At 43.3% G+C, this 15,992-nt stretch overlaps 1 protein-coding gene across 1 annotated transcript in view; it reads right to left on the bottom strand.

The window, feature by feature from the left end:
* FHL1 (four and a half LIM domains 1) overlaps positions 1-15,992 on the bottom strand; it is a 63,100-nt gene that overhangs the window by 27,617 nt on the left and 19,491 nt on the right. The window contains exon 2 of the mRNA XM_055338546.1: positions 12,326-12,396. The gene's annotated coding sequence lies outside the window, so the exon portion shown is untranslated. The remainder of the gene's footprint in view (positions 1-12,325; positions 12,397-15,992) is intronic.

The following is a 15,992-nucleotide window of genomic DNA, read 5'->3' as shown; positions in this document are numbered from 1 at the left end:
AATGGTAGATTCTAGATGATGGGTACGTAGGTGTGCACCACAAAAATCACTTCAACTTTGGAAATCTTCATCAAAAGATGTTAGGGGAGAATAAAATATAGAGAAGCAAACATTTTAAAACACAACTGCAACCACACACAGGCAGGTGCTGGCTTCCAAAAGGTACTTTAGACTACAAGCACAGAATGTGCTACAATCCAGAATGAGTGGACTAAAGTTACTACCGTAGCCTCCATCTGAAGGAAATCTGCCAAAGTCATTGTAAAGCTTTTTGGGCATAATTCAAGAAGCCCTGAACGAATGGAAATATTCCACATGTACATCTCCAGACTTGGGTTTAAGCTAGAAGGTTCCCCAATCCACTCGCACGGCCCCAACTAAGGGATGACACAGGAGCCAGCCTTCAGTCACTTAACTACCTTTCCCCTTTTATGGCCATTGCAAGTTGAAAGCATATACTCATCTGTTTCCAGATTCCTAAAGGTACTGGAAAAAAAAATCTAAATATAACAGATGGCTAAGCACTCATGGTAATTGGAAACCAAACTGTAACTTCAGCTTTCTCGGGCCAATGCCTTAACACCATGGCTTTAGTGGAATGGTCTTGCTGAAGACCTTTTGTCTTTATTCCCGTAACAGAAATATTACCTTGGCTTTGATGGATGACAGATAGGTGTTATCCAAAATTTTATTTTAGGTTGACATGAATAACCTTTACTTATTTTTAAGTCAATCATTATGTGTTCTCCAATATGTTAAAATCTACTATAAAGTACCACTGAATATGTCTGTTGCTTTTTTTTTAATAGTTCAATACACCTTGAAAAGTATAATTCCGACATTGGTGAAACCTCTCAACATCTTAATGAATTCTAGGGTTCCATGGAATATAATATGAAAACCATTGGAATAGACAAACACCCATCGGGCACTTGGCTGACTCAATCGCGAAAGCATATGACTCTTGACCTCAAGGTTGTGAGTGAGCTCCACACTGGGCATAGAGACTACTTAAAAATAAAATCTTGGAAAAACATAGAACGGAAAGACCTTGTACTTGTATCATTAGGGTTTATGAAATCCATGGCCTCCTGAGTCATATACATGGCCACTGAGCCTTCCTTAGACTGTGCAAGTGGTAGCGCACTGCTCACTTCCTGGTAATGAACCTCTTTCTCCTTCTCTTGTCAGACCTAGCTCTAACCTTTTGCCCCACTCTCCTCAACCCCAATTCTCCAGTTTTCCCTCATATAAAGGAGACCCACAACTCTATGTCCTCAGCTAGCATTCCACATCTCATAAATACAAATAATGTGACTGTGTAATGTGGGGGAGAGGGGGCAGTGATATGTACATGTTTGTATGCTCACTATAGTTAGAAAACAAACAGAGACACCTAAGTCTGAAAAGGGAGCTTATTTCACCTTCAGCTTACCATCTCTTCTTAGCATTCACCAACACAAATGCCAGAACCTTAAAAATCTGAAAGCAGGGCAGCCCGGGTGGCTCAGTGGTTTAAGCGACGCCTTCAGCCCAGGGCCTGATCCTGGAGACCCAGGATCGAGTCCCACATCAGGCTCCCTGCATGGAGCCTGCTTCTCCCTCTGCCTGGGTCTCTGCCTCTCTCTCTATCTCTCATGAATAAATAAATAAATAAATCTTTAAGAAATCTGAAAGCAGCTCTAAGAAGGTCAAAACTGAAACCACATAATGACGTGCACACTGAAGTGTTCAGGGGTGAAGTATATGGATGGTGGTGGTTTACTCTGAAATGCATCCAAAAATGAAGATAGCCTAAAGCATGGAAGAATATGTCAGCACACACAGTGAAATGTTAAATTGTAGAATCTGGGTAGTAGGCATAAAAACATCTCCTTCAACATTGGCTTCCACTTTTCTGCCTACTTGAAGCACTGCATACCAAAATGTCGGAAACAATGGTGCCATGCTATAATGAGGTAGGAGGGACTGTTCTATTTGAGAATCTGCTCCAGTGACATCAGGAATACTGGTATCAGAGGAACAGGAAGTCAAACAACGATCCTGGGGCAATCCCCAGTGATAACATGGTCATGCTCTCTACCGTTTCTAATTCGTGAAGAGCCTTCATTCAAGTAACTGTTTCTCTAGTGACTGCTTGCAAAGCCTCTAAGCACTGAATCACAGACGACACAGAGGACATCAGAGAAAACATCAGTATTGCCACTGCAAAGAAGCTTCCAGTCTCCTGGGGAAAGCAGAGGACAGCTGTGCCCCCTCACTCCCAGGGGGATCCGCTCCAAGGATCCCCTGTGGATGCCTGAAGCCGCTGACAATACCGATCACGATGCAGTGTTCTTTCCTGGATGGACACACCTTTGATAAAGTTTCATTTGTAAATTAGGCAAAGTAAGAGATGAACAAGAACTAATAGTAAACTACTAATAAAATAGACCGATTATAACAATATACTGTCATAAAGGTTACGTGAATGTGGTCCGTAGTGCACTCTTCCTCTGTGTGCTGCTGATGTGAGGTCAAATGCTTCTGTGTTGAGATGAAGCAGGGCGAAGGGCAGAGACAACACCATGATGGGGCATCAGGCTACTTCTGGCCTTCTGATGCTATGTCAGGAGGAGGACCACCTGCTTCTAGGCCATGGCTGATTGTAGGTAACAGAAACCCCAGAAAGCGAAACCACAGGTAATGGGGAACTACCATACTAGATGGCAGCCCCAGTCAAATCCTTGACCCTCTTTGTGCCTTCAATCGTCCCAGTAACAAAAAGGGAAAACACCCAGGAGGGGATCAAGGGAGTTGGACAAGGTCCCACGTAAAGTCAAATGCCTCTATGGGTACATAAAGAAAGAGCTAAAATGACGAAACACACTGTACTGTCTCTGGGTTCAAACCTGTCATGTGACCCCAATGCCAAGAGTGGAACTCACCATCTTCAATTCATGAGCATTTGAACCACCTCAGTGAAGAGAAGACACTATCAATTATGAATCCCCTACCACATGTCCACTGACAACTGTGTACACAAACCCATCACCAGAATCCACAGAAAAAGCTCCACTGGTTCCGGAAAAGAAACACTGGGTATATCTTAAGTAAATTACTATTTCATAGCCCTGAAGAATGTATAAAAGTGATCCTACCATATACACATATCACATGGTTTAAGAGATGGCCACGGACTTCCTAAGGAGCACTGCTTTACTCCTTAGGGGAAGAAGTGTTACAGGAACGAACTCTTCACCTGCTACCTGGATATCCCTCACCAAGATATGCTATATGAACCATGAAGCTCATCTGGCTCACCAGGTAGGAGAGTGAGGCAGCTATTCTAAATACATTTTTGGAGTTCATCCTTTTTAGCTAAATTGATTTGATGCCTAGCACTGTTTAAACAAAAGTGGAAATATTAACAATGAAAGAAATAATAAAATAAATTATGACTAGTATTAGCATGGTTCTCCATGCTGGGCTTTCATCATGTAAGGTTGATAGGATAAGAATGATGGTGACAGCGATAATGAGGAGGATAAAAGTGCTACTCTTTCTCAACAGCATTATCAAGGGTTTCAGCCTTCAGGGTTTGAGGTCTGCAAAGCTTTAACCTCAGCTGTGCTTATTGTACTAACCATGATAAAATGTACATAATTGAGCTGTGACCTTAATTTAAGAAGTTCCAAACCTAGGATTTAGTGACTATCCAACTTTCATCTCCCAAGTATGGATCTCTTTACAGGCAAGCATCTGTTGTTGGCTTCTCAAGTCTTTGTCCTATTAATAGATGAGTTGATGATGGAGAAAGTCTTAAAACAACTTCCACATCCATGGCGTTTTAGAACGTTAAAAAATCTTAATAAAAACACAAGTGTTCACAAGTTTCTATGTGGCTTGAACTGAATTTGATGACAGATCTGAACCCTAATATTTCGTTGAGGAATAAGGATGCAACACACATCTGATGCCTCCCACCTCAGCCTACATGCAATGCTTGTTAGTCACTGATGGGCTGCTTTGCTTTGGTCTTAAAGAGAATTCACTTACATGAGTTTGTTCCTAGAGAAGATGAAGACTTGCAAACAGGTGAATTCTCCATGAGAAGTCTGTGTAAGGCAGTATACACAAGCCTTAAATAAAGTTAAGCACTCTGACAGGATTACAGATAAATCATTAGGCTTCCTAAAACTAGAGTGTCCTTCTAAATCTCAAAGCATCCTATGGGAAAGGATCAAAAGTTTTAATGGGTCACCTTAACCAACTTTAGTCCAAGATTGTTTGACACCAGCTACCTTGGTGGTCAGACACCCCATGCCTTCATTTCACATCAACTGGATACAAATGGAATCCTAGACTTGAATTTCAGTGTCCAAATCTGGCTTCTTTCATGGGAATCCTTTTTCAAACCCAACCTTTCTTATGGACTTCTGTTAAATATGCTTAAACTCTGAAATATGGTTTAAACATGCATACACGTACTTTTTAAAACATAAAAAATGTGTCACATCCAACTCATATTTCTTCCCATTGGTTTACTATTCTTACACATGGTTCTCTTATAAAACGTTCTTACAGACCACTCGTTCCCATTAACTACATAATACTTTATTTCAATGAAAAGAAAATGATTTCCCGGGGCCATCAGTAATGTTGTGTGTATGTGCGGGTTTCTCCAGAAGACTTCTCAGCTTTCTTTACGAGTGCTAGATGAACTCCGATTAAGATGGCCAAGGAATTCAAGGCTCTGGAGGATTCCACTTTTCAAGAGTCCCGAGAGGACCCTTCCTCTAAGTGAGGCAGTTTCTCTCCTCCAGCGAAAATGAATTCCTTCTATGTCGGAGGCTGGGAAAGCTAGGCCATGTACAAGAGGTCAAAATTAAGTCCATTAAATCCCAGTGCCGGACTTAGTCACCATAGAGACAGGGGAGATAAATAAACCAGTAACCTTAACAAATGGGTTGCACCTTTGCCAGACATATCTCTGACTTACCATTATTTTTACTTAAGTATCTCTCCATCCAAACATAACTAACAAGGAAGACTACAAAACCAAACAGAACTGGGCCTGAAAGAAACAGGAATGCTCATACAGGCAAAGGGCAGGCAGAGAGTCAAGAGCTAACCACCTCCCCCCCCCCGCCCCCAGTAATGTGCTCTCTGTTCCCCTTGAACGATGATTGCAACATGAAGCTCCAGAGGCAATGACATATGGGGAAAATATGTGGTGCTCAGGCCAGAGGAAACCATGTCAGAAAAGAAAAACAGACATGAAGTAACTGACCTAATTAAAGGCGAAAAGTATACTTACAGCAGGGAAACAAGTATATCTGACACAGGAAAAAGAGCTGGAGGGGAGGAGATGCTGTACAAAGGCTCAGGACAAGAGAAGAGATTTTGGTTACCTGGTTAAATGCCTCCAGAAGATGAAATTGGCATTGCCCTTGCATTATGGCTCCACAAGGCACTACCTGAGTGTGCACAGTGCCTTCAGACAGAGAGGTTCATCCCTGGCCACTACTACATGTTAAAGAAAACCTTGGAGACAAAGATTTACACTTTGTCATGTGGGACGCCACAATGCCTTTCTATCAACCACAGAACACCGAAGAAAAATGGGGAAAGAGAAGAAAAAAGGGAGCTCAGGATAATGGAGCCAAGGAGCAAGTAGGAACTAGAACCAAGGAATAAGTAGGAATTCTATCATCTGGTCTAAGCTTCAGGCTGGAGTCCTTGTCACGTCTCATCGTCTCATAGTCATTTACTCAACACCAACCACTGGTGACATGAAGGTGAGGCAGTAAAAGCTGAAGGTCTCAATCCCTGAGTGAGCCACAGACTTCTGGTACAATGTACAATCCACAGGACCATAATATAGTTCAAAACCTCCAAGGAAGTGTTACATCTAGCTCTTGTCCACATGCACACGGCACTTGACAAGGCTGTCATCATAGCACATAAACAATTTTGCATTGTGCATTTTTTGGCAAGGCCATATTATACAATTCTTTCATCTGGTCTGCAAGCATCAAGATGATAATTGTGAGCAGATTCATGGAATTCCACCACATAGATATATCATAATTACATAACCAAGAATCTTTCTAGAGTACACAAAGCACTTTTCTAATGTTGGACACACTTAAATTCTTTCTAACTTATTGTCCATGCAAATTCCACCATGATAAATACCTGTAACATATAGCTTTTATTTTCTTCTCTTAGAACAATTTGTTTCTTAGAAAACATTTCCCAAAATAGGATTACTGGGTCAAGTGGTACCAATCTTTGTGACTTTGGCCATAAATTGCCAAATACTGTTCCAAAAGGCTCATTTCCAACTTACAGTGCTACCAGCAGTGAAGAAGGATTTCTCCATTTCAAAGTAACCAGCCATATTAGTACTAGGCTCCCTTTCCTGTCAACTTAATTAGATGAAAAATATACCTACCTTCTTTATGTCTGAATATGCTTTATCTTTGCATACCAATGGGGCTGAACATTGTTTTTATTTTATTTTTTTAATAAATTAATTTTTATTGGTGTTCAATTTACCAACATACAGAATAACACCCAGTGCTCATCCCGTCAAGTGTCCCCCTCAGTGCCCATCACCCATTCACCCCCACCCCCCGCCCTCCTCCCCCTCCACCACCCCTAGTTAATTTCCCATTTTTCCATGCATTTATTCACTTTGTGATATAACGTGCACATCTTTTACCCTTCTACCTACTGGAGAATACATTCAGCCAACAGCTAGGCGGCATCTACCATACTCCAGGCAAGCACCAGGCTTTACAACCTATATGAGCTCTGTGCATAATATGGAAATTAATTATCTTATCAAATGCATCACAAACTTTTCCTGGTATGTTTTAATTATTTTTGCCCCGATGCTACTGAGGATTAATTAACAAAAATTGTACACACTGAAGGTAAGCAACATAATGATTTGACATGCATATACACTGTGAGCTGAACAGTGGCGGACCTCTCCCTGGACTGAGCACCTTGTCACTGCAGTGCCCACCTCAGGCTGCAGGGGGCGGGACAATCCACAGCAGCCACCACCTTGGGGGGGGCGGGGCCAAGTCCCTCCTGCCTGAGTCACCAGTTGGGGCACCATGCTGACCAGCCACAGAGGAAACCGGGGCGTCCAGGCTGGCTCAGACTGTCATGCTGCGGAAGCACCTCTGAGGGCCACAGCTTAGCCCCAGAGCTCCCCTCATACCACAGACATTCAAAGACACTAGATGGAGGTGGGGGGGTGGGGGGTATTGGGAGGGAAACTGAGGCAGGATGCTGGCCACACTCTACTAGCAACTACCAAATTTCCCTTGACCCCTTGACATTGCTTCCTTAATAAGGCCACTTCTGTTTTTTGAGGCTCCTCATAAATTGAAAATAGTGGAAAATTGGTAGAGAGAAGGTATGGTGGGGTGCCTGGGTGGCTCAGCGGTTGAGTGTGTGCATTGGGATCAGATCATGATCCCGGGGTCCTGGCATTGAGTCCCACATCGGGTTCCTGAAGGGAGCCTGCTTCTCCTTCTACCTATGTATCTGCCTCTCTCTCTGTGTCTCTCATGAATAAATAAAATCTTTAAAAAAAAAGGAGTCTGTGTGTCTCTATGAATAAATAAAAATAATCTTAAAAAACATGTGTAGCTGTTTTACTCTAAGTACTTCATTTAAAGCAAGTTTTATTATTTATTTTTTTAACATTTTATTTATTTATTCATGAGAGACAGAGAGAGGCAGAGACACAGACAGAGGGAGAAGCAGGCTCCATGCAGGGAGCCCAACGCGGGACTCGATCCCAGGTCTCCAGGATCACACACTGGACCGAAGGCGGCGCCAAACTGCTGAACCACCTGGGCTGTCCTAAAGCAAGTTTTAAAATTAAAATTATCTTTTCAATGGCTATGTTGCATTAAAAATAATTAGCTTTTGCAATGCCTGGGTTTCTCAGTCAGTTGAGCATCCAGCTCGATTTCAGCTAGGGTAGTGATCGCAGCACTGGAAGATCAAGCCCCACATCAAGCCCTGTGTCAGGCTCCACACTCAGCAGGGAGTCTACTTGGGATTCTGTCCCTCTCTTCTGCCCCTCATCATAAATAAATAAATAAATAAATAAATAAATAAATAAATAAATAAATAAATAAACAAACCAACCAACCAACCAACCAACCAACCAACCAACCGAGTTTCTAAACTTACCCTACCGATAGACGTGAACTAGATAGAAGTGAACTCAGGTTTACCTATTGACCACAAATAGCCTGCCTAAGATCTGCTTCTCTTTCTTGGGCCAAAGAAAAAGATACGTAGAAACATCAGTGCATGACTGCTTTTTCTTAGAACTGCTTTAGGTTTGAGTCCCCTTGCTACTCAAAGGGACGTGGGTCCTCAGACTAGCAGTGATATAATTCAGCCCTTATTGCAATTGTGCAATCTCAGGCCCAACACCAGACCTCCTGTGTTAGAAGTCACACATGAAAGTTTGAGAAAAGCTGGGGTAAAGACCACAGGAATCCTCCTCTGTTGATGCTCCTTCTCTTAATCAGAAACCATCAGAAGGTAGCTCTTTCCTCAAATGTTTAGCCTCAACCCTTTTTCTGGAAACGATCTCTACACCCAACATGGGGCTCAGACTCATCCAAGATCAAGAGTCCCATGCTCTACTGACTGAACCAGCCAGGCGCTCCAAACTTCAACCCTCTTAATGCACATACTTAAGTTAAAATGAGTATCACCCAACATTATATACCTGAAAATGAAAAGCTAGTACTTTGAGAGAAAGGATAGCTCTAAGACTGTAGCCTCAATTTCTATATACCTGAGGGTGAAAACTCATATGCCTTTAATAGGCAAGCAGGTCTTAAAAATGAGCAAAACATTCAGATAATGGCCACCAACCCCTGTCCTTAGAGAGTGGTGGGGTCTATGACAAAATTCAGAGCTCGTGCTCTGTCTGAAGACACAGCAGCTACTTGGCTCTTCAGCTGAGTGTTGCCCAACAGGAATGCAGGCTCAATGTTGCCAGATCTTCTGATATTTCAAGAGAAGCTGCAAGTCTGGGTTTTTAAAACATGTGAAATCTCTCAATTTTTAAATGCTGGCAATTCACTTAAAATTTTAAAAGAACACCTCTGTGTGCCAGATTCAGCCCACCAGTTTGAGACCTTGGCTCTAGACTGATGATTTCCAAATTCTTTAAGCTTGTGTAACCCATCTGTGCTGATTTTCATGCTTACTTGCTAGTGTACCAAGAAGAGAGGTCACATCAATATAAATGGTACAAACCAAATCACTATGACTACTATATTTTAAATTTTTGTTTTGTGAATATTACAAACTGCCAAATCAATAATGAGAGTGACCATATGTCAGTGATACAAATATTTCCTAGATGTGAAATACATGTTTAATTCATTAACAACATTGTCACTACTACAGAAACAAACACGTAGAATACCCAGCAGATGGGTGTGTTAAGAATTATGTTGGGTTTGGGGCACCTGGCTGGCTCAGTCAGAGGAGTGTGTGACTCTTGATCTCTAGGTTGTGAGTTCAAGCCCCATGCTGGGTGTAGAGATGACTTGAATACATGAGTGAATGAATAAATAAATAAATACTTTTAAAAAAAGAATTATGTTGGGTTTAAGTTTTTGTTCCAAGTTAATTACATAATTAAAAGGTGGCCAAGTGAAATAATTTCAAGTTCTTGAATGATAAAGTTTACCTGTGATAAATGCTGTAATAAACCTAAGTTAGGATTCATTATCATTTAGGAAATAAAATATCCTCCTGTGAAAGCCACTAAGTCCATTTTCCTAAACTGTTCAACTGTTCCAAGCAAACTTAAAAAAAAATAGAGTACGAAATACATAATTTACATTTGCTTTCATTTTGTAGGCATGTGGGTTCCAGGCTCAGCTGTATCCCCGGGACTATGCTCATATACTTCATTATTTGCACATGCCTAGCCAGAGGTTGGCATAAATCACAGGCTCAAAGAGCAGACTGGCAACAGGGACTTTGAACTGTGCCCCTGAACCCATCCGAGCCTACTCAACACTGGGTAATCTAATTAAAAAAGGAAAATCAATTTTTGGCTTCTTCATCTGCAAATAGGAAAAACAACTAGGGATGCCCTTCCTACACTTAAAGAGTATCAGACCAAAATGTATTATTCTTTTTCTTTGGCCCACGCCTACATTTCTGGCCTAATACATAGTAGGGCTGGAGAAATGAAGGACGGTCACAAGATACAGCTGCATCGTGACTGCGGCATGGCTTCATGTCAAGCCTATAGACTCCCACCACAGGGAAACCATATTCAATACATTCCATTGAGTCACCTGAGAAACTCACTGCTCTCAAAGGAAACCTACGGGTGCTAAGTTGAGGTTAAATTAAAGATGTCACTGGGGTGGTTTAATATCACAAAACCACTTGAAGTATGTACTCAAACACCTCCAATGCAAATGGATCATTCTGAGAATACACATCACTTCTACAGAAGCTTCCTACTGATGAAGTGTGTAAGGGTTGTAGACTGCCCACCAAGTTGATGGGATAGGCCCCTCTGTGGACCTCCTTAGGCTATAGGGCTGTTATCTCTGCTCTTTAGACAGAGCACCCTGCTTCCAGCTGCCCTCGGGTTCCTCAGGGGATGGTGAGGGTCACGGCTCTGCTCTGGTGTTCTCTACTGGGGGGAAGGCCTAAGATTTTATTTGAAGACAGGTTCCTTTTTTTTAAAACTTCTTTTTTAACAGATTTTATTTATTTATTCATGAGACACACACACACACACACACACACACACGGAGAGAGAGACAGGCAGAGAGAGAAGTGGGCTCCTTGCAGGGAGCCCGATGTAGGACTCGATCCCAGATTCTGGGATCACGCCCTGCGCTGAAGGCAGACGCTCAACCGCTGAGCCATCCAGGCGTCCCTTTTTTAAACTTTTTTTAAAAAAATATTTTATTTATTTATTCATGAGAGACACAGAGAGAGGCAGAGACACAGGCAGAAGGAGAAGCAGGCTCCCTATGGGGAGCCCAATGTGGGACTTGATCCTGGGACCCAGGGATCACGACTGAGCCAAAGACAGACACTCAACCACTGAGCCACCCAGGTGCCCCTGAAGACAGGTTTCTATCATTCCAAAAAAAAAAAAGTTTGAAAACCACCATTTTAGGTAAAGGCTAGAGGTGACAGGCACAGCAGGGCTGAGACCCTCAGATGGCAGAGTCTAAGCCCTCGGATGGCAGAGTGAAGCACTCCCGGCTGAGACACTGCTGAAGCTTTTGTCTTTGGGTCAGTTGGAAGCTCCAGGCCCTGGGAAGAGCTTCCAGCTTCTATGTAATTGAGGAAACTGACAAAATTCAGATTAAACACTCCGAAAAATCCATCCTACTTTTTTTTTATCCTTTAAGGTATGAATTCATATATTTCAAAACATGTGAAGCATTCTGCATCAAGTAGGTGTGAGAGGAACAACTACAGCCAGCTAGTGAGCCTTGACCCTCATGGAAATCAAGGGCCCACATCAAATGTGAGATGAGCAGGGAGAGGAGTGGAGTAGAGAGGAGGGGAGGGCAGAAAGTCCAGGGACCCTGATGCTAGGCCTGGCTGGGCCTGGATGAACCATCTTTGAGATTCACAACGTTGAATGTCCCACCTCTCTAGGAGAGTGCAGAGGAATCCTAAATCATCACAGTCCTACGCAAGCCCTGTGGCTAAATGAAGAAGACCTGGGACACCCGTCAGACATTTGCTAAGGAAGGGGTTGCTCAATCTGGCTGTTCACATGGAAGCCCTCTCTGGCGCTCCTATCCCAGATCTACCCCAGATCTCGCGGGGGCAGTGCACACCTTGGCTCTTTGCACTCTGGGGCACAAAGATCCTGGATGGCTGACTGGGGACGGCTGACTGGGTCAGCCTGACCCTCTCACGTGGTTGCCTGGGCAGCGATCTCCTTCCTCAATGCCACTTCGGCTCCATGGAGCTTCCCTGCTCCCTACTGTCCACGCTGGGGCATGAGCACTTCTTTATCCTCAGGCAGACCTTCGAACAGTTCTGCTGTGCTTGGCACATTCACTTTTCATGCCCCCAAATTAAAAGCAAATGAGAATTTCCCCCCCTCAAAAAGACATTCCCCAGTGAGCTAATATTTAGGATAAGCAGGGATACTGGTTGGGTTAGTTAAAATGAATCCTCTTCAATCTACTATACAAATATAGTTTTTTAAAAAATACAGCATCGACCCCAACATTGTCAATCGGAAGGCTGAAGATCAGTGTTCGAATTTGTGGCAATCAGTAAAGCTTACCTCACACTGGATGTGTGGAGACTGGGATGCAGTCAGCAAGGGCTCGACACAGTGGACAAGTTCCAATGTGCCTAAGTTAGGAAAAAATGAGAAGCAAGACACAAAGTTACCATTTCAGAAGAAAAGTTAAATTCTAAAAACAAAACACCCCCCCAAAAAAAACCTAGCAAAAAACAAAACAAAATCAACCCAAGTCTAATTCCTTTGAAATGGCTCACAGTAACACATTCTACTTTGTATTTACAACCCTTAAACTGCCAAGATGTTCCGCATATTTCCCCAATGTCTGTTTATCATATAACATTCGCACCAGCGGTGGATCTGGCCCCCTCATCATCGGGCTGTATTAGCTCAAACACTCAGCATTGTTAGCACAGTGAGCTCATGGCCTATTTCAGTTTTAAATTAACATTTGGCAATCATCCGGGTAATCAAAACAAATGATTCAGTCGTTTAGAATAGATTTATTAGTTGAGCCTTCCCCCCCCCCTCTTTTAACATCTTTAGAATATTTTGCCACAGGAGGGCTCAGATCCAGGCAGAATGTAGAGCACAAGTCACCAGAGGAATATTTAGAGGTGTTGCCATGGAGACGAGGTACCATGTGACCACTTAAGTTAACTCCAATCAACAACCACATTAGGATGAGGGCTGGCAGCAGGCTTATGCCCTGCCCAGCGCGGAGGGCCCCCCCACCACATCACTAGGAAACAGGTGTGCCCAGTGCTTTTCCCATCACCCAAGCAAAGGCAGTCCTCTGACATGCTGCCCTGGCTGTACCCTTGAGGCCTCTCGAGAGGCAACTCAATGCCTTATCCCTGCCCCCAATTCAGAAGGGTGGGCTAGGGCTAAGGAGAAAGGCGGTGTGTGAAATCCTGAAACTCAGACCAAGAGCCCTTGTACATCAACTGTGACATGTACATGAGCAAATGAGATGTGAGGAAACAATGGCTCCCTGAGAGGAGGGCCCCCATCTGGTCTGTTCACTCCTCTAGCTCCATGCCTGGAACAGTGCCTGGTCAACACCCAGGAGGCTCTCAAGAACTATCTATGGAGTGATGTCTGGGTGGCACAGTTGGCTAAGCCTCCAACTCTTGGTTTGGGCTTGGGTCGGGATCTCAGGGTCATGAGATCAAGATTTGGGGGGGGGGTCTGACACAGGGCTCTCTCTCCCTCTCTTTCTGCTTCTCCCCCTGAATTCTCTAAAACAAACAAACAAATAAATAAGGTTTTTCTTTTTTAAAAAGAAGTATCTATGAAACAAGGCATGGCAAACATAAACCATGGATTATAACCAGGCTCATAAATGTCCACCTCCCGCCCCCAACCAATCATTTCTGAGCTGATTACCAAACAGGAAGGGGTGAGAGATTTTGGAAAGAGCGTGCTGGAAAATAAGTAGCTAGTCCAGTTAGTTCAATAGGCTGATGGGTTCATCTGTGTAGAGATCTTAATGATAACTGTCAATGTTGAAGACGTTTCGGAACTCAAGCTGGACAAGTATGCTGACTACGGGACAAGTTCCTGTCTGCCAGATCAAAAGCCCAGAGCTAGCTTTCAAGAAAGCACATGTCTGAAAGTGATGAACTTCCAAAAGACACTTTCTAGTCCTCTTCCCACCTCTATTTACCTGGAGCCAGTATTTTTACATTCTGTCCTATGAATATATACGACTTATTTCATGTTGTATCTCACTTGTCCTGCAGAACCTGAAGTGTCTTTGTCTCCGTGGCAGGGACAGAAACCCCACCTTTCTTTCCTGATGGTACTCAGCAGGGCATGTACACATACACACAAAAGGCATCGCCCAGTCTCCTTTCCCACCACCCATAACGCAGTCTCACGGAACTCACTGTTTCTAGAAGGTGCCACACCCTCTCATGCAACCGTAGTGAGAACGCAGCATGGCACAGCTGTTCACACAAGGGGGCCAGAGTCAGACTGCCTGGGCTTCAACACCTGCCCTGCCCCATACCAGCTGTAAAACCTCTCTGAGCCTCAAAATGGTGAGCAAGAGGGCAGCGCGTGTAAAAGCACTCACCAGGGCCTCACACGCATGAGGTACTCACTGAACAGGAGACAGACCATTATCACTACTAGCAGGGCAGGTGCAGAGTTAAAATGTTATCAAACTTGGAGAACGATTTTGTGCACTGTCACAAATGCTTGGGCACCCCAGTTCCGTGTCAACCCAACTTAAACTTCCAACCCGAACCCATCCCCCACACACTAGCCTTAATAGACTATTTCATTTTACTCACCCTTCTGGGATTGATCTTTCCGGGAGGTGGGATTTAATGCATCCTGGGCTCTAAGAAAATAGGTTCTGTGCTTGAGGAACTGGAAGAGCCTCCTCCCTTACACCCCACCCTCCTAGTACCTTCCTGCCTTCTTGGTCTGCTCCCCACCTCTACAAGTTCAGGCTTTGGGAGGCTGGGGGCAGGGGCTAAAGACGTGTCTTCTAGTAACCACAGCAAGACCTTGGCTCTCCTTTTCACAGGGAATCCTTGTATGTCATGTTCCCACATGGCCTCCAGAGGGCAGAAGAGAGAAAGGCCCAAAGGCTGGGCAGGTAGCCCTCTAGCCCTGGGGGCCACCTCAGCCCCCCAACCCCTCCCTACCCCGAGTCTGCAGTGCCTCGGTTCACGCTTTCACCATCAAGAACTAGAACGCCATGCCTCCAAACGGACATAATAATACAAACCGTGTTGACAATTGTACACAAGTCAAAGAATAAACACCGAACAGCAGCCAAACACCCTGGATAAAATGTGATGACAGCAAAGTAAAATCCAAACACTTTAGGGTTAGTCATACTTTAAAATAAATCATGTTAATCTCATCCCACCCTGACAGCATTAATAAGTGAAATTAGACAAACCATTTATATGGTTCCAGAAGAAGCTAGTAGCTATGTTCTAGTGACATTTAACATACATGATCATTTTCCCGCAGGTTTAATGATAGTATCACAGTCAAAGATAGTCGTGACCCTGTCACTAGTGACTGCCAAGCCTAAATGATACCCAAATCACCAATCCACTGGGTGAATTATGCAGAAAAATAAAATCCAGAGCCAGCAGCTATTTGAATGGTGGCTGTTGAATCGATCAAAACGGAGGAGCTCCACGGATTCATTGTCTCTCCTAAATTCTCTGAAATGTGATTGTCATGGTAACCATTCCTTATAATCATGCTCTTCAGACTATCCTCTCTTACCTAAGAAACCAAAGAGCAGTGAACCCCAAACAAGGTACACTTAGCATGGCAATGGGCAGCTCAGACATCTCATTTTTCCTACTTTTATTCAAGTGCTCACACTATTATGGTAGTCAGAAACACTGGCATCTGCACATTCAAAACACATTTTAAATGTTACCATAAATGCAATAAATACAAATGACCTGACTATGGGCTCATTTCCTTTAGCAGAAGAACTGATAAACTGGCTCTCATTCAGCAAAATAATTTATTGGTTAAAAAAAAATCAACACAGAAGAAAGGTGCCTCGTTTGTAGTAATTTCAACATAACCAACATCTGTAACATCATCAAGTCTTTAACAATATATTAATTTAATAAAGACCGAAGGAAGTTACATGACTGATATACAAAAAAATCTAATTTTGTGTCCTTATATTACGATTTAGTATAAAGTACATCACAAA

This window comes from Nyctereutes procyonoides, unplaced genomic scaffold, assembly GCF_905146905.1.
Source record: "Nyctereutes procyonoides isolate TBG_1078 unplaced genomic scaffold, NYPRO_anot_genome, whole genome shotgun sequence".
NCBI classification, from domain to species: domain Eukaryota; kingdom Metazoa; phylum Chordata; class Mammalia; order Carnivora; family Canidae; genus Nyctereutes; species Nyctereutes procyonoides.
This window is presented reverse-complemented; position numbering and strand designations above follow the sequence as displayed.